Raw genomic sequence first — 23,813 nt, 5'->3', positions numbered from 1 at the left:
CAAATTTTATACTTGATGCCCTCTAATATGGTGAATCCTTTTCAGTTTTCACTGGCACGGCGTGATATGCAACGCGATGTGTCACTGAAGTTCTTGCTCACTGCATTCGAGTAATGGCGATTCCTGAACGTGACACGAACTTCGCCTGTCCGGCGATTTTGTTCATCACGTTCGCTTCTGCTAGTTAGCCAATCGGCACGCACCGAAAGTCATTGGCCGTATGTTTCGAGCATTGCGGAAATTGTGTTCGAACAGGTGTACGTATGGAAATAGCATCTGTCGGTGAATAAGTTCATTGACCTTGGCTATGTGCAGCTTTCAGTATTGTGTGTTGTCAGCCGCATCCTCGAGCGCAGTTGGGGTTCGATGTGGAGGCGCACATCGAATCCCAATTGCGCTCGAGGATGGCTGACAACACACAGCCTAGCACCTACTACGTACGCCTCGGTTAAGCTTTAGGTTAGGGGACTCGAACCGCGTGCGAGCCCAAGAACCCAAAGTTTGATTGGGTTTTGCTAGGACCCACTCGGCTTCCGTAGGAAAGCGAAACGCAACCCTCTTGCGTTCCCTAATATAATACTTTTGTCTGTGTGCGTCGACAGCTGTGCCGTGGTTATGGTTGCGCTTCTTACGCCAGTGGTATACTTGTGGATTAATACATAAAGCTTCGTTTGCTGTTCGGCAGATGCACTCTCACGGGAAAGGGCAGCCATATTGACAGATTAAGTTTTATGACGTGCCATTTAACTCTCAGAGTAGGAAGGCGGCCTGCGGCATCCATTCCGGAAATGAGGTCACGTCGCGCTTTCGATAAACCTTGCCAGCGCCAGGCGCTAAATGGACGTGTTGCAATCGTTACGGAAGGCCTCGAAAGGCGTGTTGTGGATGACTCCTCTCCAGACACCGTCTGAGCATTAGAACGGCCGCATGAGAAAAGCGCGACGTAAGCGTAACAAAGCTATTCAGTGCTGCTTGCTTCCGACGCTTTGTCGCTGAGGTAACTCGGTTCTCATCCACGCATCCGAGAGCAGCTGTGTTCGGTGAATCGTGACGTAATCTACGAAAGCAGCGTTCCACCGATGCGTTCTCGATAGTCTTGTCCCCACTTTGGCGATATCATTGTCCCGCGCAATCACTGTAATGACTTTATCTTTGGGTAGCCACTGTTCTCGTGGGTTTCGCGACTGCGTTATACTTAACGTTGTAGAACACGATGTTAACTTGTACTGAAGCGCTCAGACAACCTCGTAGTTTTCCTCGGCTATATATAGGTGCTTAATGCCGCAAGAATTACAATTATGGGGTTTATGAGTAAGTTTTGGTGACACGGCAGTTTTAAGCACTTATTTAAGCAGTACTTGGTATTGTGAACTGCTCCTGAGTGGGTCCGCTTTTGGTATTTACATGTTTGCATGTCTCGCGTGATGCGGGAGCTTTGACGTGAACAGTTTTGGCGTAGTAGCCATACCGTATAGTAATCGAGCTGGAGTCATTTCCAAGATTACTTTTGAAGCCTGGTCTATTTTTCTTTTTTTTTTTGCTAGACTTTGCCGACGCATGCTTTCATCGCTGCTTCATTGCGCATTTTGTCCGGCTAAACATGTTTTGCTGAGATAAGCAGAACAGGGAATGCGATAACGGCATGGCGTGCCATCGCAACGTCGTGAAGAATTGACCATTCCGGTCTACTCTCGCAAGGTGTCTTGGGCCCCTATTTTGTAACGTTCCATTGTATTTTCTTTTCTTATCACGCGGCACGCCGATTGGTTGATCCCAACGATAACTGCGCGACTGTGTCAGGGCCATGTCCGATCCGTTAGAGAGATTTAGGTTAGGGGGCGCAAGCCACACCCAAGCGTTGGGGGACGCAAACTCCGTGGTGGGCCCTTCGCCCTCTTTTGTGCTCGCTTTGGGTTCATTTGTACACCCGGCGGTTTGTGTCCCGCAACGATGGGTGCGGACTGCGTCCCTTAACCGAAAACTTTCCAATGACGAAGGGCGAAACGAATGGAAAATGGAATTTCCAGCGTTAGAAAATATGGCCCCTCATATGTTGATAGCTGTTTCAAGAAGAGGAGCAGTGGTCAAGAAGTGGAGCCGAGCCAGACAGGAAAATAAAATAAAAATAAATAAGTCTGGTGCACACGTGGCTCATTCTTGCCGAATTTGTAAGACATCGACGCAATCCACAAGTACGCGTGACTAATCGATCTTCTGGTTTGGTAATTGCTCTGTCTGATCTCGTCGCAGCACCTTCGTTGTGATCGGGTATTCAGGCGGCAGGTGTTAGAAATGTTTTCTCTCTTCTGTCTTCAAGAATCGTGGCTTCAAGCTTACTGTGAACGCTGCTCGCTACGGTTGGCGCGGGTTTTTTACTTTTGAGCTCGATTTTAGTGGCGGCCAGATGAGTTGTCGATTGCATCGGCTTCTAGAGCGATGCCGCAGGTGCGCGCCAGGCGGCACCGGCGTAGCTCGGTTTGGGGTGTGGTCGCGCCTCGCTCGACATGTCCCGACGCCACGTGACCCGACCGGATCGACGCGCATGCGCCGCCTTTCCGCACGGCGCGGCTGCCCTTGCTACCCTTCTCGCCGGCTGTGTCGCCTTGCGCTGCTTTTTACTATGCTGCTGCTTTTGCCGCGATTCGCCGGGTTGTTTTGCGCTTGCTGTGGACTTGGACGCGGGCAATTCCCGGCCGGTTTAAAGGCGAAAGCCTTATATGTCTCATGGTGAGGTCTCCGTTTCAAAACCGCGTTGTCGACACGAAATGGTCCTCTTAGGACAAGGGGTGACTTTGCGCACAAAACCGCTATTAAGCGCGGAAGAATGATAAAGCAAGTGAAGTTATATTGGGTATACATAGTGACGAATTAAGAGTGAATTCATGGTGAATTAAAGGGGTTTATTTCTGTGATGGGAGCCAAACGTAAGGTAATGAGATCGAATGAGCTAACACAATGAACAATAAATAAGAGTGAATGAAGGTGAATCAAGCGGTGATAGGGTGAATCAAGAGTGATGAAAATTGGAAATTGGGAGTAATAGAGCAAACCAAGTGTGATGGAAGTAAAACCAAGATGGGGGGGGGGGATAGAGTGAATGAAGGTGAACCAAGTAGTGATAGGGGGAATCAAGAGTGAATCAAGGATTTATGGAGTGGGGTAGTGACTTGAAAAAATATGTGAGATTTGAGGGTGCATGTGAAAGTGACTCAGCAAAAAAGTGCTGAGTCACAGTTCGAGTTTGGGGAATCGTAGGAAGGATGACTTGCAAAAAAACATGATGACGCAAAAATTACTTTAAATTGTGGTTTCACAGTGATGACTTAGCAAGAAAAGGTGATGAGTCACGGTCCGAGCTTGGTGAAGTAAGGATAACTTGCAAAAATGACTGCAAAATGTGTAAAAAAAGGCGGATAAAGAAACGAAAGAAAATGTCAAAAGAAATTTCGCAAAGCGTAAAAAGTGGTCGTCGTGTCATTGAATTAGCGTCGCTAGGGCTTTCGCCTTCAAGTCATCTTGGTTGTAGCAAAAGGGACTCCTAGTAATTTTCACTACAGGGCCATGAAACCGAACAGTATGAGGATGAAGTGATACATCCAAGTTTTTCTGGCCAGGTACCGGCCCTACCCTGAAAGTGTCATGCGCTGGCTCGCTCGAGCCCGGCTGGGTGGCTTCAAGACTCGCCCCTATCCGGCCCAGGCCCGATTGATGCAGGCCCGTCCCGGTTCAGCCCACTAACACTTGAGCCTGAACGAAACATAGTCCAGTTCTCGGTTGTTATGAAGATACAAGCCGCACAAGGATTCCTTGCTAGGGACAGATATGACTGTTTCAGGTTTTCCAGTGGAGTAGCTACTGACAAATGAGCTGGTAAAAGTAACAAGAAATTACATCCTCTGTTCATTATGCTCGTGTGTTAGAGTGGTGTTACGAGCCGGGGTTTGGTAAACCTTCAACAGCGTCTGCTTGGAGCTCGAACCAGGTTGACCATCGGCGAGGGTGCGGCAGGGAAGACGAGGCGACGTAAAAACAAATAACACAAGTTTATTACGTACATGGTTTCGAGTGAGCGGTGTCCTCCAAAGAAAACATTTAAAAAAAAAAACGTTCAGCGTGCATGCACCTGCACTCTGGGGCAAAAGTGTTTGTTCTCCACGTGGCTGCTTGCTGGCTTTCTTATACCCTCCACCATCCGGGCACTCTTCCTCCCTCCTGCCCCCACTGCAGGAGAGGGCAAACCAGACGAAGTAGTGAGGGTGGGTGACTGTAGCGGGGTGAACGTCCCCAGCGGGGGTGAGATGGTCTCAAGGTGGCTCGGCAGGTTTCGTCTCTGACGTGTATCTGACCCTCGCGACGGACACGTCTTTTCATGTTGACGAGCGAGATCGTTAGGCTGGTTAGGCACGCCGTTTCCCATGCGTTTGCACGTGGTCCGGGCATAGCCGCTCTAAGTGAATCCTAACAGTGGTTACATATGAACGCAAGTGCTACATTTGCCGAATGGTTGGCGACAACATAAAGCGAAAGCATAGGTGACTGCTAATGTACACACCGCTATTCCATTTCACAGTTTCTCTTGAATCTTGAAAAACCTCTGTTGTGTACAAAGCTAAAATTCGAGCCAACAAAATTGGCGGGAACCTAAGTTTAATTACGCTGTTCCGTGAGCTTTTAGAATTAAGTAATACGCCGCCGCTGGTAGCTCTTGTAGTTATATACAAACAGGTTACACGCAAATTAATGCTCACATGCGGCCATATTGTCACATTCAACAAGGCATCTTTGTTGCTTTATCTGGTAAATGTAAATTTTTGCGTCAGTAATTCAAGTACTTATTCGCATTTCGTAATCTGAGTGAATTCCGGCTCTGTGTACTTTTGTTTTATTATGCAGAGTGTTAAGCACAGCCAGTGTACAGCTTGGACAAGGTGGTTTTATTTTTTTCCGTGGAGTTCAGGACTCATACTTTAATCACGCTATTCCTAGCGAACCTGCGTTGTGCCAGAAAATGAATACTACGCCATGAGAACACCAGGGCCGTGCTATTAACCATGTCAAAATTTCATTAACAAAGATGGAATTGAGAAATTATTTTTTTCTATATTGGTTTTACTTGACACATCATTTCCCTTTTTGGTAGCATCCGCGTTGCTTTGAATTATTTATCTTTTAACACTTGTAAGTGAAAGTTCAACTATGTTGGAGTAACTATAGGCTTTATAGCTGCTGCACCTTATTCAGCGCGATTTAACAAGGAATAAAGAAATTAAATGGAAACCAGTAGCGACTTGCACTGTACTAGCCTTAGAAGGCAACATAATTTGTGTATATACACGCGTTATATCCCAAAATTTCATGCCGTGAGTCAGCAAAAAACGTGGGAGAGGATGTGGCGGCGCCGCTCTTGTTTTCCACTCGAAAGGATCCTGTTGACCTCTTCTGTATGACAAGACAAACAAACCTCTATGCGTGCACTTTTCTGCAACCTATCTTTAGTCTTTGTCGAAATGGAGATCAACGAATAGCGCAAGCAATCAATATCGCATTTCTTGCGAAATTGGGCAAAAATAGTGCACAAGTTCATCAAATGTTGCAAAAGGCGTATGGAAAGAACGCCTTTAGGAAAAAAAAAAATCCTGCAGAACCCATCTCACGATGACTCTCGTTAGTGCGATCAACTTTCGAGCAATGTAGCGATTGACACATCGCAGTGCTGAAGATGCCTTTATTTACAATCTGTAGTAGTCATTCTAAGATTTCCCTTGCTTCGACTACATGCTACATACTTTGTCTCCGGGATCGGTCCACATTGCTGAAACACTCGCTCGCCAGGATCAGCCTTGACCATGGTGGTGATGAAACGACTAAGGCTGTATGATGGCGATGGCATGACGATGGATGGAAGACGGCGATGGCGTGACGATGGCGTGACGGCGATGGTAACGCGAGAATCGGATGGCAAATCTGGAATGACGGCGATCAAACGACCACGACGCAATAACTACCATGACATGACAACGGCGGCACAATTACTATTGATGACGACAGCACGATTGCGATCTGCAATGACGAAGAAGGGATGACATCGATGGATCAACGAAGGCGGTATGACGACAATTGGACGTTTCTGAAATGAGACGATGGTACGACAGCGGGAGGACGAGCTGTATCACAAGAACCGGATGACTAAGCTTGGATGATTACGCGCATATACGCGCATAGTGACTACCACGAGCACACACCTAGTGAGTGGCCCGAGTGATTAGTCAACTTGGGTAACTGGCTCGGCGGCAGAATCTAGATTAGATAGATAGATAGATAGATAGATAGATAGATAGATAGATAGATAGATAGATAGATAGATAGATAGATTCAGTGCCGGGAGTATGACAAGGAATGCTGATGTGTTCAAGTGGGTCGAGCAGCGTTTTCGGGAAGAGCGTGAAGACCACAAGGAAAATTGAAGATTGTAGCGACCCTCTTTTATCTTGCCGCCGGAGCCGGCGAGCGAGGGCACGCGAAGAGCCCCGCGCTTTTTTCGCGCCTCCCTGCTGGTGGAGCGGAGTCACGTGGTTGCGCTCGCACCGTTTCTGTGCGACCGCCTTTAGCGCGCGAACGTAACGCGCGCTGCCAACCCAGCGGGGCTTTAGTTTTGTTGTTTTTGTGTTTGCTTACGCCGGCGCCATGGCACTTGCTCTTGTTGTTCGCACCGTGATCGCTGCCATCACGAGTGAACTGAGAGGGCGAGCGACGGAGGGAAGGCGCGTGTGGTGAGGGTACCAGGAGAAGTAGAGGCCAGGAATTAGAGGAATGTCGCTACCTTTATTTTATTCAGGGGGCCTATGCAAGATCAGGATGCCCCTCCATCTCGTGCGAGGATAAAAAGAAAAAAGAAACGTCGATCGTGTGCGTTCTCTTGCGTCCGCCGAATGACGGTGATATCAAAAACACTTAGTTTGGGAAATTCGTCTATTCATCGTATTTTGTTTGAAATGTTGAAAATGAGAAGCCTTGAGTTAAGATGGAGCCGAAACTGCTGACTCCTGAGCAAAAGTTTCGTCGAAAAGGATGTTTCATTGATCAGAAACCTTCGGACGACAGCGATAAATCCTTGCAAAGGGTCGTCACCGGCGACGAAACATGATTTACGAATACGACATCGAGCTGAAGTCGCAGGAGCAAGAAGTGAGAAACGAAGGACGATCCATAAACAAACAACGAGAGAGAGAATGAAAAGAGTACGCGGAAGGAATTAATAAAGCGGAAATAAGTTACGTTGATCGTGTTTTTTAGGCTACCATGAAATTGTGCACTGCGAATTTGTACTCGAAGGTCAAACTGTCAACACAGCTTTCTACATGGAGGTCCTGAAGCGTCTGAGAGACAGACCCGAGCGACAGGTTAGGGCGACGGTCAGAACTATAGTCACCTTGTAAACTACTTGTAGCATAGCACTGATGTGTAAAATGGTGCTGGAAATAACTGTAGCTTTTTTTTTTCAAAAAGCAGTCAATGATAAAACATGTAAATTATGTTGCAAAACAGAATTTGGAGCAAGCCGTTTTAAGCGCGTGCTGTTACAGCCTTATCTTTTTTCCTGACATTTGCGTGTTTCACTGTGGTGTTTCAGTTAATAAGCATAACATTAAATTAAGATTAATAATTAAAGCCAACGTCTTTCTTAGCGACTTTACCACCACTTTTCTGTATCGGGTATGTTTCAAACCTCTATCCTGGGCCAATCCCAGAGGTAGTGCACAGCTGCGCCAATAAAATTACATCATTTTTAGGTTTGAGCTGTTCTTTTTCGCACTTTTAATATTTAAGTCTGAAAAGATTTAAGGTAAAAGACATGCGCTGTCGGTGTTTTGTTTCACGACATTTCCTTGTTGGCTGCCAAGCTCAAAATTCTGAGGAATACTTCTGCCAAACTAAGACCTGGTAGGAGCAATTTTAGTGATAGAAAGGTGTGGCAATATAACCCGGATATACCGCACGTCATATAGCATGGGGCGGCATGTAGCATACATATGCCTAAATATATGCGGAACCTCACGGCGACGCCGACGGCGCCAAGAGATAGCTTGGAGTATCCATATAATTATTGCTATCGCAATAAAGCGCAGAAGTGCTTTTATGAAAGAAACCCTCGAGCTATTTGCATTAAGTGTTGAATTTGAGAGAGAAATGTTAGATTCTAGTGAATGTAGGAAGCGGAATTTCAATTTAGGCATCGAATTTCGAAAAATTTCAGAAATTTGTTAAGGTAAAAGAAATAGATGCACAAAATTTACCAATCTGTAACTGCACCAAAAGCAGGTTTCGCAGTTCTGTAAAGTGAATTCGTTAGAGCATCTAAAGCGGACAAATTTGTTATAACTTGCTGCTTACGTGAATTGGTTAGAATGTTTACGAGGGTCTTGGAAGAGTCCGACTCAAATAGTAATGGTACATTTAATAACGGTGATAAAACATCAATTTTGTCCGTTCTAGATGTACTAATATACGAAATTTACAGAATTGTGATATCGTTTTTCATTGCAGAGTTAGAGCTGTAAAAGTGATAGTTTTGTTTTTTGAAGGTTTGCGCAACAATTTTGATTTAAAATATTGACAGCCTAAGTCTGAATTTGGCTTCCAAGAGTCACTATAGATTTTAACCTTTTCTTTTAAATGTAACAAACTTCCTCGATGGGGTTTGTGTTGCGGTTGCCGAGAAAATCGATTTCTCTGTTCCCATATATGTATTTAGATAGGCAGCGCCCGAGCTAAATCTTCCTCTTGAGGGGCCCTCTTGAGGGGCCCATTCATGTTCGCCTATTCAAATACATGTAAAACGCAGAAGGCTTTTCCGAGATAACCGCTTGACCGATTTGAATAATATATGTTTCATTTGAGAGAGAATGTTACGCTCTAGTGAACGTACCAAGCGGAATTTCACTTCAGTTCTAGAACTTATTCGGAAAATTCTAGGAAATTGCTAATTAAAAAAAAATTACAAGGTTCAGAAATTCTTAACTCTGCACCAAGAAGAGATATCGCAGTTCTGCATAAACTGCATGCGTTAGAACATCCGGATCGGACAAGTTTGCTATATTAATTGATATCTTACGTCCGTTTGTTACAATGTTTACAATGGGTTTGCGAAATATCCTACTCACATATTAGTGGTGTACTTAAGAGCCACGTATAAAACATCAACCTTGTCCACTTTAGATGTACTGTGTCGACGCAATTAACGGAATTGTGATATCATTTATCATTGCTGAGTTTTTTATTATTTTTCTTTTTTTTACCGGGAGGGCGGGGAGCGGTCCTTCAGTGTAGGCGGGCTTATGTAACATGTGCTCGGATATAGCGCTGTTCAGTCGGAACTGTCGATGTCCGGCTGTAAACAGCTGTAGTGAAAACACCCGTGTACTTATATTTAGGTGCACGTCAAAGAACCCTAGGTGGTCCAAATTTCCGGAGTCCCCCACTACGGCGTGCCTCATAATCAGATCGTGGTTTTGGCACATAAAACCCCATAATTTAATTTCTTTTTTTTTTGTAGTGAATGAAAGTGGCTCAACACAGTCACCCGCCCTTTCTCTGTAGGCTTGGAAGCGCTGCTACGACGATTGTTCTTGCGGGTACCACGTGAGTAAGGCAGCCATTTTGTCATCCGGCCCGAAGGCAACTGCCTAACGGGTTTGAATTACGCGAGAACGAATTTGCACATTTCTGATGATGCTTCAGGTATCGCGGCGTCTGCTCGGCGACTTAATTGCTCTCCCTCGGGCGCATCCCTGCTTACGTGTTTATTTTACGTCTCGCCTCTTTTCTTTTTGGGCTTAGGCCGGAGAACTTGGTGGGTTTCCCCAGTCTTCTCGCATATCGGGGAAGCTTCTCAGGAGTCGGGCTCTCCCCGGTTTTCGCACGTAGTGAGGGCGCGCGGCAATGTAACCAACGTACAAGCGCCTTCTCGGTAATATCGTATTTATGCTCGGCAGATGAACGAAAGGAGGAGTGGGGAGAATTTTGGCCACAGTGTCTATAGCCGACAGGACGGACGGAGGGACCAGCAGTGAGAAGTTTGCGGTATTTGCAGCAACTTCACAGTTTGGGCCGCAGCTGCCGTTGCTCCACTAAACTCCTACTACACGCCCACACAGAACTTCACAGAAACATCTAAGTTCAAAAGTTTCTGATTCTCCGCCCTTCTGCATCAATAGTTAAACGGCCTTTGAACCGTCGAAGGAGCCCGCGACTGACCAACTGTCGGAAGCGGAAGTGGTGGGGTCACTTCTCCACAGGCTCGCTCGCTTCTGTCTAACGGTCCGCACACTTCAGTGTAATCTCTAGCTACCCTATCTCGGGCTCGTTGTAGCTTCTACCGTACTTCCTGCCATCTTCGCGGTATTTGGTTTCCGCGACCTTGGCAGGGACTGGAAGTACGACAGGTCATTGACAAGACGAGCTTAATTACTTTCAGTGAAAGCAGAACCGCCGCGACGAGATACCAAGAAGGTATTTTCCTAAGCCTTGTCTCCCCTCCACAACCCATCCGCTCGTTAGGGTGATTACATGCACGTTTCCTCTCTTATTCGCTTCGGTGGACAAGTCATCTCCGCAGTCTTGAACATGCGACCTCTTTTGTCGCATGTTCTGTGCATTAAGAGAAGCGTACCGGCCCAGGCCTAAAATTTTCATCTTAGCTTACACCTTTTTGACGCTTTTGTTGCCCTCCCCACCTTTTCCCCCCCTTGCTTCTTTCTTTCTTTTTTTTTTTCGTGCTAGCTATGTAGTAATGAAAAGAACTGGAGGTTGCCGTCGGCCGAGAAAAACGTCCGTGCCGACATTTGTCTATACAGGGACGCCCGATCGGTATCTGGCGCAGAACGGTTCTCCGCTTGTGACCGCGCTCAGCCTGACCCAGAACCGGTTTCGCGCTTTCTTCTGCGTTGTGGGCCGTTTGCTTTTCAGTACTTATTTTCGGCAAAAATCTTGTACTCTTTGCACAGGCGTCTCCCGTGTCCGGCTGGGCGTTAGGGAAGTGTTCACAGAGGAACAATAAAAGGAAAATATATGCACTAAATGTAGTCGTCCGGCGCGATAATTCCAGTCGTATTTATCGATGTTGTTAACCAAGTAAAACTGGTCAGGGTTAACAGTAATTTCTTCGGTACACTACACACGCACATCACACAACGCGTCCGTTCGTCTCGCGTCCCTTGCTTCCTGGCGCGCGTCTCCTCTTTATAGGTGGTCCATTTCTACCACCACCTCTCGGACGGCGCGCGGGACGGCTGTGCAGGTGGCCGCGCTGCTCCGACTCCGTGGTGCGGCTCGTTTTTTCGAGGTCCCCCGCCTTTTCTCTTTTATGTTGCTTTTGCGGCTCGGCCGCTTACCGCAACACATAAGAGCTGGTTGAGACCCGAGGCAAGAAAACGGCCTTGAATAAAAGCTTCAAGGCTGTGTCGAGCAGAGTGAACCATCTGCATCCACCCCGTTTACACGGAGGCCCCGTATACTTTACGGCACCAAAAGTAGTAAGTAGTACGGCGCCAAGAAAGACTTGCCGAGGGCCTAGTTAGTGAATACTTCGCATTGCAAGGAAGTGCGCAAACTCGCGCGCACACCCCAGAAGAAAGGAAAAGGACGAATGACGTGTTCGTTATCTTCTATTTGGACCTGCGTGGCGTTCTGCTGTTGCGCACGGGTTCGCATGTTGGATTCGTTGCCGCGGCAATCGCATTTCGATGGGAGCAAAACGGAACAGCGCTCCTGTATTTACATTATATAGGTGCACGTCAACGACTCCAGGTGGTCGTAGTTATAGCATCAGTGTTGCTTCTAGATTTTCACTCGTGAATCAATCAGCCAGTCTTCCTCTGCACCGTTCGTTCGAGTTTGGTTCCTCTGTAGGAAAGTGACGCAGGAATCGTTGTTGCGTGACATCATCATCGCGGACTCCATTTTCCAATCGGTCTCTCTCCCGGGTTCCGTGCGCAACTCGGGTCGGGAACCACCGCAGAGGTCGTTGAGGTTTAGCAGTGCATAGAGTTACTGTATAGGCTCGCTCCCGAAATGGAGCCTATGTGTTAACTTAGAAGTGCACGCGCCGCTCTTCTCGCGTGGAGGAAACGATGTGTACGGTGTTGCGACCGGGGGTCCGAGGATTTGGGTTTTCCCTTCAGCAGGGCGGAGTAAGGAAATGTGGTGCTGGGCCCGACATCCAAGCCGTTTAAATACACACGTTTATATTACATATTTACAAGAGTATTTCAAGAAATGCTGAAGATATGAGGTTTTCGTTCAAGTTCCAGCTGTCGAAGAAGTTCTCCAAGCTCTAATAACACCTTCGTTCTCTTTATCCCGTCGCCTTCCCCCAATCCGGCGTCAGTAGACGGATGTCACCATGTCCCGCCAATCCGGAGGTGGGTTGCACGTTTTCTCCGAAGAGAGCTTTATGACCAACACGGGCGCCTCACGGCCCGAACGGAGGATGAGGGAGACACACTGACCCCGTCTCCGGCGCGGCAGTGCGGGCGGATGACGAGGGACCTGAAGGAAGGTCCCCTCCCGGCAGAGCCCAACTGCCGGCCATGATTCGTCATGGTCAGGATGGCTCGGACGGGGTCGTCGGCTCGTTCACGGTGGCTCATTCATTATCTCCGTGAGCGACTGTTTTGAAGGTTGAACGGCCGATCACAACAACGGTGTGCGAGAGGCACGGCTGTCACAGCGCCTCTCGCATTCGACTTCCCGTCGCTGGGCTTCGAACACAACCACAGCTCGCTTATTAGAGGTAGCTGGCTCGGGCACCGTGATCACCGAGGGGTCCGACACAGAGGCAGCAAGCCGACGGGCAGGGGAGTCTTCCTCTGGCAGCAGACGAGGCAAGCAGCACGAAGGAAACCGCGGTCATCTTCAAAGGACCTTTGTACCATCGTTGTTAAGCTACATTAGTGAAATAAAGACCCATTTGTAACCTTCACCAAGTTCGCAGCCCCTGCCTTCGTTACAACCTGGTGGCAGCGGTGGGATTTGAATGCGCGCCTCGTCGTGTATGTGTAGTGAGCAGTGTTTCCATAATGTATGTGCGGATCTGCTTTTCCGACCCTGCATATGCTGACAGCATTCTCGCGTACTCCGGTCCTGAAGAATTATCAAAATTCCAGTGCCAAGCACCCTCTCTGCTGGGTTCCTACAGCTCACGGTGGCGACGCTCATGACTTTTGTTCTTGTATTTTACGGCGAAAGCAGCAAGATGTTTCACCGACCGCTTTTCGTTGCCTGACTGTGTGACTGCGGTGTGGTAATTATCATTGCTACCCACCAGAGGCTTGGTCGAACTTTCAATTTCCATGAGAAAGAATCGGGTGTTATCTTAGATGTGATGTGATAAGCCAACGTTATCATTTCTCCAGTTCATGTGCACAACATGCTGTGCGTGTTAGCCGGCAGTGCTGAAGAGAACGCGCCGTTTATGCTTCTCAGAGGGTCAATCAAAGAATGCGTGGGGTGCGGCCTCCCGAGATCACACCGACTGACCAACGTTGTGCCGTTGCGATCTCAAAGGCCACGCGTAGGGACACCCCAGTGCACAGCGCGCGTTTGGCGTCTGTTGGGCGAGTTTTCTCCGCAACTAACACCGCATATAGTATACTGGCGCTGCATAGCGTGTTGGAATGCTTGGATTTTCCCGTGGCTTTTCCTGTTGTGGTGGCGAAGAAAATTACTAATTAGGTAGCTAGTAGTTCACGGATCTGCATCACAGCACAACAGAAGAGCCTAAGACTAGGCACGCTCTCCTTTCGGGCCACGGAGTATTGCAGGAGGAGTGCATCGCGTGACGGCAGGCTAATGCCTTGGCCAGACGGTTCAGTGATCCGAATTTTATGCCGGGTAGTCCTTATGATTAGAACTTATACCTTTGTAGCGTTAGTGACAAACGCTCTGTCGAACGCTTCCGGTGCTGCACATACTATCAACATTTCCCTCTGCGTACATTTTGGCATAGAGTATAATATAAGCAATGTGTGTACTACTGCAGTTGTTAGATAAGGAGCTGTTTTTTGCTGTCTTACATAAGCTCCTGCTCTCACCTTGTTCTCGTGTTACTCATAAGCTAGAAAGATAAACACACGGCAGAGTAGACAAACTGCGAAGTATGCGCCAAAGAGTTTGAAGATCCCTCTTTTTGTAATGACAATGTGCATCACTTCTTAAAGGGGACACTAAACGCGAACACTAAGTCGGCGTGGACTGTTAAAATACCATTCCAGAAACGTCGCAGCGTTTGTTTCGTGCAAAGAATGCACTTATTTTACGAGAAAATTGCGCCTGAAGAATACGCATACCTTAAGCGGAATTCAAATCACCCGCCCCGAGCTGGGAGTGGTGACGTTGCATACACCACCACCGCCCTTTACTGCAGTCGGTAAGTAAAACGGCGCCCGACAGATGGCGCTACGGTTTTCTGCTCAAAACGCAAACGCGCGAAATCACATGCACGTGGCATTCTCTGCTACTTGCAGTTTGTGCAAGTTTCGCGAGCAAGCAAAACCAGCCCAGCACTGCGCGATAACGAAACTACCGAAACGCGAAAGCGCGGGCGGTGCATGATGGAAAAAATGGAAGTCTTTCGACCGCCCACATCGTTGCCAAGGGTAACGTGAATGAGTTCTTTCTAAAAAAATATCTAACTAGACAAATGCATATCTATATCGTTATTTCGTCTTATAATACCATACAGTGATCTTTTTATTAGGAGTGGTTGAGTACTAGTGACAGAATTATGAGTGCCTTCGTCACCGGTCTAGTACTTGATAATGTCCCGGGGGAGTCTAACCGTGTCCTGCATTTACCTTAATTTTTCGATTACCAAAGCTCTGACTTTCTCGACCATTAATCTATCGCTTTAGCATGACTTAACATTTGCCTCTAGTGTCCCTTAAATATCAGATCACATGTTGCAGCACTATAAATTTTAATCTATGACTGAGTGACCTTGCTTGCAGAATCTGAGTCTTCTGACCGGGCAATGTACCCACTGTTATCCGAGGTGCGAGGCGAGTGAAAGAACAGCGCTGGCTTGTCTTCTCTCTCGCTTATCTGAGCTACGCGCTATCACTCGTCGATGTTCCTCTTGCGATAAGCGCTTCAGAAACCCCTTGGTTATATCGTAGGAGGCGCGCTTGACGCGCGTCCAGCCTTATCGAGAAACACGTCTGGCGGTATCTCGCGACGCTGTCGGCCGGCCACTGTGGCGTCGTGTGAGAGGACCAGCTGATATGCTAGTTACCTGCGGTTGTCGGCTACGGCCTTCTCATTGTTCGACCTTGTCTGAAATGCCACGCAGCTATATGTAGAGCTCACCAGTGGCGTTGGCCACTAAAGGACCGAAATTGCCGAAGCGACATCATCACTAGAATGGACCTTGATTGCACTCTGACCTTGAAATCATAACAAATTTAAGCAGCCCACGGTCATTTCGAATGCAAGAATAAATACTGTAAGATGGTTAAATTTGTGCTCCTCCTCATCACACTTTTCATGTCCCAGTGCCGGTGACGCCGTAGGAGGACCAGAGTGATGCAACTTATGCGCGAAATTGTAGCAGCATGCCATCGTACTTACGCGACTATTTGGTCGATTTCCTGCTCGCCAAATCCGGAACTGCAGAAAATTGCAGCCGATATATATATATATATATATATATATATATATATATGTGTGTGTGTGTGTGTGTGTGTGTGGTGTGTGTGTGTGTGGTGTGTGGTGTGTGTGTGTGTGTGTGTGTGTGTGTGTGTGCATTTGGACGTGATGGTTTTGTATTGCCTGTGTTGCGTTGCATTTTTATTGTTGCTCCTTCGCTATTGCCGTATAGCTATCACATCTTATCCGCTTGAGTAAAAATGGGCGGAAAAGAACGGACTGGTGTTATAGAAAGGCCAAGAGATTCACCAGAGGTAGTTCTAGTTGGTTGCCCTGCACGGGGCCGGGGAAGTGGGTAAGGGAATAAAGAGAGAGAGAGAAGCACCAATTGAAGTTAACCGCGTACACTATCCTGCGGCACCGGGCTGCGTTCTTAAGTCTATTATGTATAGTCCCGTAGGCCTCGGCAACTTCAGCGTAACAAATGTGCAGAGTAGTATTTCACCTTGCTTTCTGATGTGCCTTTCTTTTAGCATGGTCACGTGCGTGTTTGTTGTAGCATACGAGCGAAGTGAGGGATCGGCCCCCGTCTTTCCCAGCGTGCTGCTCGCCAACTTCACCGAATGTCCGTTGCACCTTTTCGTTGTGGATCGCTTCCAGGATCACGTGACCTTCGTGTGGGGGAAATGATCAACGCCACTGAGTTTCTTGGATAAACAAACTACTGTGCAGCTGCCTCCACCATAAAGCAGTATACGAAGGTGCTGCCGCATTGTGTGTGGATTCTCATATGGAAGGTTCACGATGGCGACAGTTGTAAGAAATTGTCTTGGGTCCGAGAGTTGAGGTGGTGTTATTGTAAGTAATCAGCTTAGAAAACAAAACAGTTGTAAGGCTATTCAACCTCTAGTTGACGTCGATAAAAGGCGGTGCCTTCCTATAAACGGGTTGGTGGTGAGAATTGGGCGTATGAACTACGGAATTTGGTCGTTAATTGTTTGTCTTAGGGAAAATAATTTCATTGCGACGCACTCTATATTTCGTACAGTAGATGTGAATGACGTGATTATAGATGACGCAGCAACAGGAGATGCCCGAGTTTAAGTAGTAGCGAAAGCGACAACCCCTCTGCAGCGCTTCACGTAACTCGACATGCCTATCCGCGGTGCGACGTGGTCGAAAGCACCGACGGCGGCGCTTCCTGTAAGCTGCCTGTAAAACCGGTTTTCGTCATGTGTGCTGCCTATGTGCGGATATGTGACGGTCGTTTCCGCGTAGTTATGAGTCAAGCCCTTTGATCGACGCGCCTTTGCCGTCGTAAAGTGCCATTGTAGAAGGGCTTTGGACTAAAGCGCTTTCAGCACCTGCTGTTTTTGCTAAGGCAAACAACGCAGTAAAGTGTACGTAAGGTGTCTGTGCGGAATTCAATATTGCAAAAGTGTACCTCGGTGCTCCGTGTCATCATCGCAGATCGCTTTCAAGATATGGCCCGCGCGGCCTGGCCCGCGCGGCCGCTAAGGCAAACAACGCAGTAAAGTGTACGTAAGGTGTCTGTGCGGAATTCAATATTGCAAAAGTGTACCTCGGCGCTCCGTGTCTTCATCGCAGATCGCTTTCAAGATATGGCCCGCGCGGCCGCGCCGTACGCAGCCGCCGCCAGAGTACGCCTGATCAGAGAACACAGCGAATACGAAGCTATCAGCACTCGGCGCTCTGTCCTCATCGCAGATCGCTTTCAAGATATGGCCCGCGCGGCCGCTAAGGCAAACAACGCAGTAAAGTGTACGTAAGGTGTCTGTGCGGAATTCAATATTGCAAAAGTGTACGGCGCTCATCGCAGATCGCTTTCAAGATATGGCCCGCTACGCAGCCGCCGCCAGAGTACGCCTGATCAGAGAACACAGCGAATACGAAGCTATCAGCACTCGGCGCTCTGTCCTCATCGCAGATCGCTTTCAAGATATGGCCCGCGCGGCCGCTAAGGCAAACAACGCAGTAAAGTGTACGTCGGCGCGTACCGCAGCCGCCGCCGGAGTACGCTTGATCAGAGAACACAGCGCATACGAAGCTATCAGCACTCGGCGCTCTGTCGTCATCGCAGATCGCTTTCAAGATATGGCGTACGCAGCCGCCGCCGGAGTACGCTTGATCAGAGAACACAGCGCATACGAAGCTGTTGAATTTCCCGCGTCCTTCCTACAAGAAAGAAGAGGACGAGGATCGGGCCAGGGAGCGCGTGAGCGCGTTCGAAGGGACTAGCTGACATCTTGGGTGTTCTGGGCTGAGGTGGACGCTAATAAACGCCTCTCTGAGTCTCCAGTTTTTGTCGGCTGTTCCGTGTGCCACGTACTCTAATATTTGGTGCCGAAGAACCCGGGAGGCGACAGCTGGGATGCTACCGTCAAGGGACTTCGCTGGTGGCTACCGACTGGAACCACTGCCACGAACCACGGAGGTAGACGGATCAGCTGACCGCCATGGATAAGCTCAAGTTGAAGCGAGCCACAAGAAGGGCCCAAAACACCAGGATCATTCAAGAGGCAAGTGTGGTGCTAGAAAACAATGCCGCGACATTGCGGCAGATCGACTGTATTTACGAGCGGCTCAAGAACAATAACGATGAATTGAAGATTAATGATGAATTAGAAAGCCACATAAGTGAAGAGGCATTCGAGGCGGATTACGCAACCGTAATTGAGTATGAGAACAAGGCGACCCGCATCTTAGCCTAGCTCCAGAGCAAACGCCGCCAGCAGTCCGAAACCACTTCATTGTCATCGCCAGTCGATGTTCGCGACATGCCGGTGGCCACGGGGCATTCTGAAAGGCCAGGAGTCAAGTTGCCGAAGCTGGTAATTAATGCTTTCGATGGTGATCTGTGCAAGTGGAACGCGTTCTAGGAGCAATTCGACCAGATCATCAACCAGAACGGAACTCTTACAGCTACCGACAAATTCAACTACCTGAGGTTATTTTTGAAAGGAGACGCGGCGACAGCTATAGCGGGGCTGCCTACCACCGAAGCGTGTTACGTTGACGCCCTGGACATGCTAAAAAGACGTTTCGGGGACAAGAAGCGATTGGAGCAGGAGTATTTCTCAATGCTTCGAAGGCTCACTCCTGTGCGTTCTTCTAATGAAGTAACAAAACTTCGCAAGTTGTACGACCAGGTGCTCATTAACACGCGGGGACTGGAGGCGCTTGGCGTGAGCAAGTCGTCTTTCTCGTCGATGCTATGCGACGTTCTGCTCAGGGCACTGCCACATGATATTGTCTTAGCGTATCACAGATCTTGCGCTACACAAGCTGCAAGTTCCGCCAATGTCAACGTTCAGCAAGCCACGGAGCTGCAGTTTCGTCTCTATTGAACTGGAAAGCCTAGAAAAGAGTGACTTTGGGGAGCAAAAGGTATACGACGAGGCGACTCATCCTAGAGACAATGAGAACCGCCGGTTTGACAGTGCGATCCCAACGTCATCAGTGCTTCATAACCAAGCTTCAAAAACACCTCCGGATACGGGCTGCATTTTCTGCAAGTCAACGCAGCATTTGACGGAGTCTTGCCGTACAGACCTATCGCTGTCAGAGAAGAAACTTCTCGCCGCTGTCATGCGGTGCTTTCGATGCACCATTAAAGGCCACCGTGCAAGGTATTGCAGACGGAGAATTGCGTGCTCCGGCTGCAGAGGTCGTCATGCGTTAAGTATTTGCGACCCAGATAAACTAAACCGAAAGGCCCATGAAGACGTGAAAGGCAGCAGTACGACTGTATGCGCAGCTACAACTAAGAGCAACGAAAGAAGTGACACTTTCACGTGCGTGCTCCTACAGACTTTCCGAGCATGGACAGTGACAGATTATTCATGCCGTTACATCAGAGGCGTGTTCGACGGAGGAAGTGAACGTACGTTCGTAACAGAAGCTCTCTCAAGGCGGTTAAAGTTGAGTTGTCTTGTTTTTGATACCATAGCAATAAACACTTTCGCCAGTGTGAGCAGTTGCACACCGAAAAGATTTCGCATCGTCGAGCTTCACCTCCGAAGTCAGCATTCCGACGTTGAAGTTGCATTGAGAGCCATCGAGAGACCCCACATTTGCCGAGACATATCAGCCAACACGATGACTCCTTCGTTCGTCACATCATTAAAAAAAACCCTGGCACGATATCGCAGATGAACTGATCCACCCGTCCATTGAAAGAGAAAACGGAGTAAGTGTACTAATTGGCTCAGACCAGATGTGGGCGGTGATGACAGGTGAACTCTCCAGACCGGGAAACGAGGAAACACTCATCGCTATGAACTCAAAGTTCGGATGGATCTTTCAAGGGAGCACCGAGCACTTGTCGTCAAAGCCAATCAACTCACGAGTCATGAATCTGCAAGCAAGCCAGCCGTCTGCAGAAGATGAGCAGTTGTTGAGTCGGCTGGAGTTGCTCCAGAGGGAAGTCGACAAGCTGACAGCCACAGTGGAGAACCTGTCCAAGCAGCATGATCACTTGCTTGTGGAGAGGTACAGCCAGGCTCGCCAGCTTGCCCTGCTCACTGAAAAACTCAAGGAAAAGGATAAAGATACACAGACTGCCCACTTCACATGCCGAGCTACAGAATCACACATTGACAAGCTGCAAGACAACCTAAACAGCAAGGAGAGGAGAGTGATGTTGTGAGGCTCACATGTCGAGTGAGAGAGTTGGAAGCAGAAGCTGCATCAGTAGCCGAGTCCCATTCCCACCACCTCCTGCAAGAAAACCAGAGGCTTCATGAGAACTTTACAGTTGTGGCGAAAGTGCACAAGAACATGGTATCTGACTTGGAGAATGCTGTACAACAGAAGATATACTTTGAACTTCAAATCCAGGAGTATGTGATTAAAGTGGCCAAAATGGAAGAGCTGCTGCGTACAAGGGACCGAGAGAAAGAATATCTTTTGGACCAGTACCGGTCCCTTATCTCGGCCAACGCTGATCTGCTGACTCAGGCCGAGCAGAGCCAGAAAGAACAAGACAGCAGTGATGCCACACTCAATAGCCTGCGTCAGCAGCTTGCACGACACATGAGTGTGACGACAGAGCAGGAGCAGAAGCTGGCTTCACTGGGAGCAACTATGGCAGCCTTGCAAGAGTCCCTGCAGCGCAGCGCTGCCGAGGGAAGTCGGCTGAAGGAGGAACTTCAGAAGAGCTCAGACATGCGCGCAAGGCTCGTCGAGCACGTGGAATCGCTTCAGGACCAGCTCGCCAAAGAACAAACTGAGCACTTGAGGCGCCTAGAGGATATTTCTCTGGCACGTACCGAAACAGCTGCGGCTCGCTCCGACGCAACCAGTCTGGAGCGCTTGCTTGCCACATCTTGGTAGCAGCGCTGCCAGACAGACATTGCCCTCGAAAGGCTCTCTACCGAGATGGAAAACATGAAGCAGGAGGTGCAAGCAGGAGCCACGAGCAGGGCAGCCCAAAATGAAGAGGACAGTTTTCTCAGAAGCAAGCTGTCAGAGTTTGAGCATGCAGTGGAGCAACTAAAGCAACAAGTCATCATTGAGCAATATGCAAGGGTGATTGAAGTCTACGCAGGAGAAGATGGACACGTTTGCTCTTGCAAGATAAAGCGACAAGACGGCCTCGTGACAAGGGCCATCCAAAGACTGTTTCCGCTTGAACTACAGGCATGACCACACTTCGCGGCCGGGAATGTGTTGAATTTCCCGCGTCCTTCCTACAAGAAATAAGAGGACGAGGATCGGGCCAGGGAGCGCGTGAACGCGTTCGAAGGGACTAGCTGCCATCTTGGACGTTCTGGGCTGAGGTGGACGCTAATAAACGCCTGTCTGAGTCTCGAGCTTTTGTCGGCTGTTCCGTGTGCCACGTACTCTAATGGCATCTTCGAGTGGTCGTTTCTGAGCGCTCTGGCCGTGCTACAAAAGTGGTGAAAAACGACTTTAAAGCTGTATTACGACAATAACCTGGTATGGAAGTGATGCTCCTGCTTCGTAATCATCAGTGGGACCCGTTTCTGCAAACGGTAACGCTTCGTAACCGTTTTACACGGCCTTTGTAGCGCTACCAGAGCGCTCTAACACGACCAGCCGAAGATGCCATAACAAAGCTATCAGCACTCGGCGCTCTGTCCTCATCGCAGATCGCTTTCAAGATATGGCCCGCGCGGCCGCGCCGTACGCAGCCGCCGCCGGAGTACGCTTGATCAGAGAGCACAGCGCATACGAAGCTATCAGCACTCGGCGCTCTGTCCTCATCGCAGATCGCTATCAAGATAGGGTCCGCGCGGCCGTGCCATACGCAGCCGCCGCCGGAGTACGGTTCTTCTTCTTCTTTCTGGGGTTTTACGTGCCAAAACCAGTTCTGATTATGAGGCACGCCGTAGTGGAGGGCTCCGGATTAATTTCGACCACCTGGGGTTCTTTAACGTGCACTACAACGCAAGCACACGGGCGTTTTTGCATTTCGCCTCCATCGAAATGCGGCCGCCGGGGCCGGGATTCGATCCCGCAACCTCGTGCTTAGTAGCGCAACACCATAGCCGCTAAGCCACCGCGGCGGATGCCGGAGTACGGTTGGTAATAGTCCGCATCGAGAGGAGGCAGCGTCATCGACCACGCCTACGTACGAGGTCTACCAAACGTGACACTGTTATATTACATCACCTACTACAACAGCACGCATCGACCAGTGCTCACTTTACACGAAGAAGCGGCATCATCGAAATGCATCATCATATATCATGAGTGGACATTGCTAGAACTTGCCTCTTGTCTCACGCTGTTTCGTCGTCATGGAGTATACGACGACGAAGCAGCAGGGCATGAGTAGCAAATCATCATCATCATCATCATCATCATCATCATCAGCCTATATATTATGTCCACTGCAGGACGAAGGCCTCTCCCTGCGATCTCCAATTACCCCTGTCTTGCGCTAGCGTATTCCAACTTGCGCCTGCAAATTTCCTAACTTCATCATCCCATCTGGTTTTCTGCCGACCTCGACTGCGCTTCCTTTCTCTTGGTATCCATTCTGTAACCCTAATGGTCCATCGGTTATCCATCCTACGCATTACATGGCCTGCCCAGCTCCATTTCTTCCACTTTATGTCAACTAGAATATCGGCTATCCCCGTTTGTTCTCTGATCCGCACTGCTCTCTTCCTGTCTCTTAACGTTACTCCTAAGATTTTTCGTTCCATCGCTCTTTGTGCGGTCCTTAACTTGTTCTCGAGCTTCTTTGTTAACCTCCAAGTTTCTGCCCCATATGTTAGCACCGGTAGAATGCAAATACTTAGGCATAATTTACATTACTCCCGCAGGAGATTCTGCGTGTAATGTTTTTTTTTTTTTTACTTAAGTGGCACGGAAAACGCCAACTTCCGACAATGTAGTGTACTGTAGCCAACTTTCTCTGGAATTAAATATTTATGGGTGTCTGCAAATATACATATTATTCTGGGTATGTTTCGGGCATTTATTTAATGAGCCGATTCAGTCAAGCACTAGGAACAAATTTGCATTTTGGAAACGTTTTCTTTCCTTTTTTTTCCGTAATGACTCGGGAGGTAAAGGGTTAAAAGGTATGTGAACTCACAGTAAGTCTAGCTGCACCATAGGATATTAGTTGCCTTGCTTCATCGACAACGTCAGGCAGTATGCAGCAATTTACGCTTTCACACCTACTTACCTACACAAGTTGACGAAATGTATGCGTCTTTGGCATAACACAGCACCCATAATGCATAACTAAACAAGTGAAAATTAACTGGTAAACTAAAGAAGCCAATGTGAACTTTCAGTGATTCACGACCAGTAGCCTCCCGCTCAGTTGACTCGTGAAACAGTACGCTGTGCCAATAATCTTAGTTGGACAAGGGTGGTGACCGTCACGTGCAGTGCCTCTGGGAAATGCATACAGCAGTACAATACCTGCTTTCCTGGTTTTATTGCGATAGCAATTATATGGACACTCCAAAGCAGATTTCTGCCGTCGGCGTCGTCGTCTCCGTAAGGTTCCGTATGACGTCATAGGCGATGAAATTTTCGCCACGCGCCGAACGCTGTATGTGCAAGTGAAAGGGTGCGAGGGACGCGCGCTTTCACGGGGAGTGAACGCACGGCGGAGAACAAACGCGTGTTCTGCGCCGTGCTCCCTTAAGGGCTGCTTCTAGAAT

General features: G+C 48.5%; 1 protein-coding gene across 1 annotated transcript in view; it reads left to right on the top strand.

Annotated features, from left to right (window-relative positions):
- LOC119450321 (histone-lysine N-methyltransferase SETDB1-like) overlaps window positions 1-23,813 on the top strand; it is a 119,197-nt gene that overhangs the window by 15,768 nt on the left and 79,616 nt on the right. The window contains 1 exon segment of the mRNA XM_049665796.1: window positions 9,598-9,639. The gene's annotated coding sequence lies outside the window, so the exon portion shown is untranslated.

This window comes from Dermacentor silvarum, chromosome 4 (genome assembly GCF_013339745.2).
Source record: "Dermacentor silvarum isolate Dsil-2018 chromosome 4, BIME_Dsil_1.4, whole genome shotgun sequence".
Lineage (NCBI taxonomy): Eukaryota > Metazoa > Arthropoda > Arachnida > Ixodida > Ixodidae > Dermacentor > Dermacentor silvarum.
Note: the sequence above shows the minus strand (reverse complement) of the source record. Positions and strands in the feature narration are given on the sequence as shown.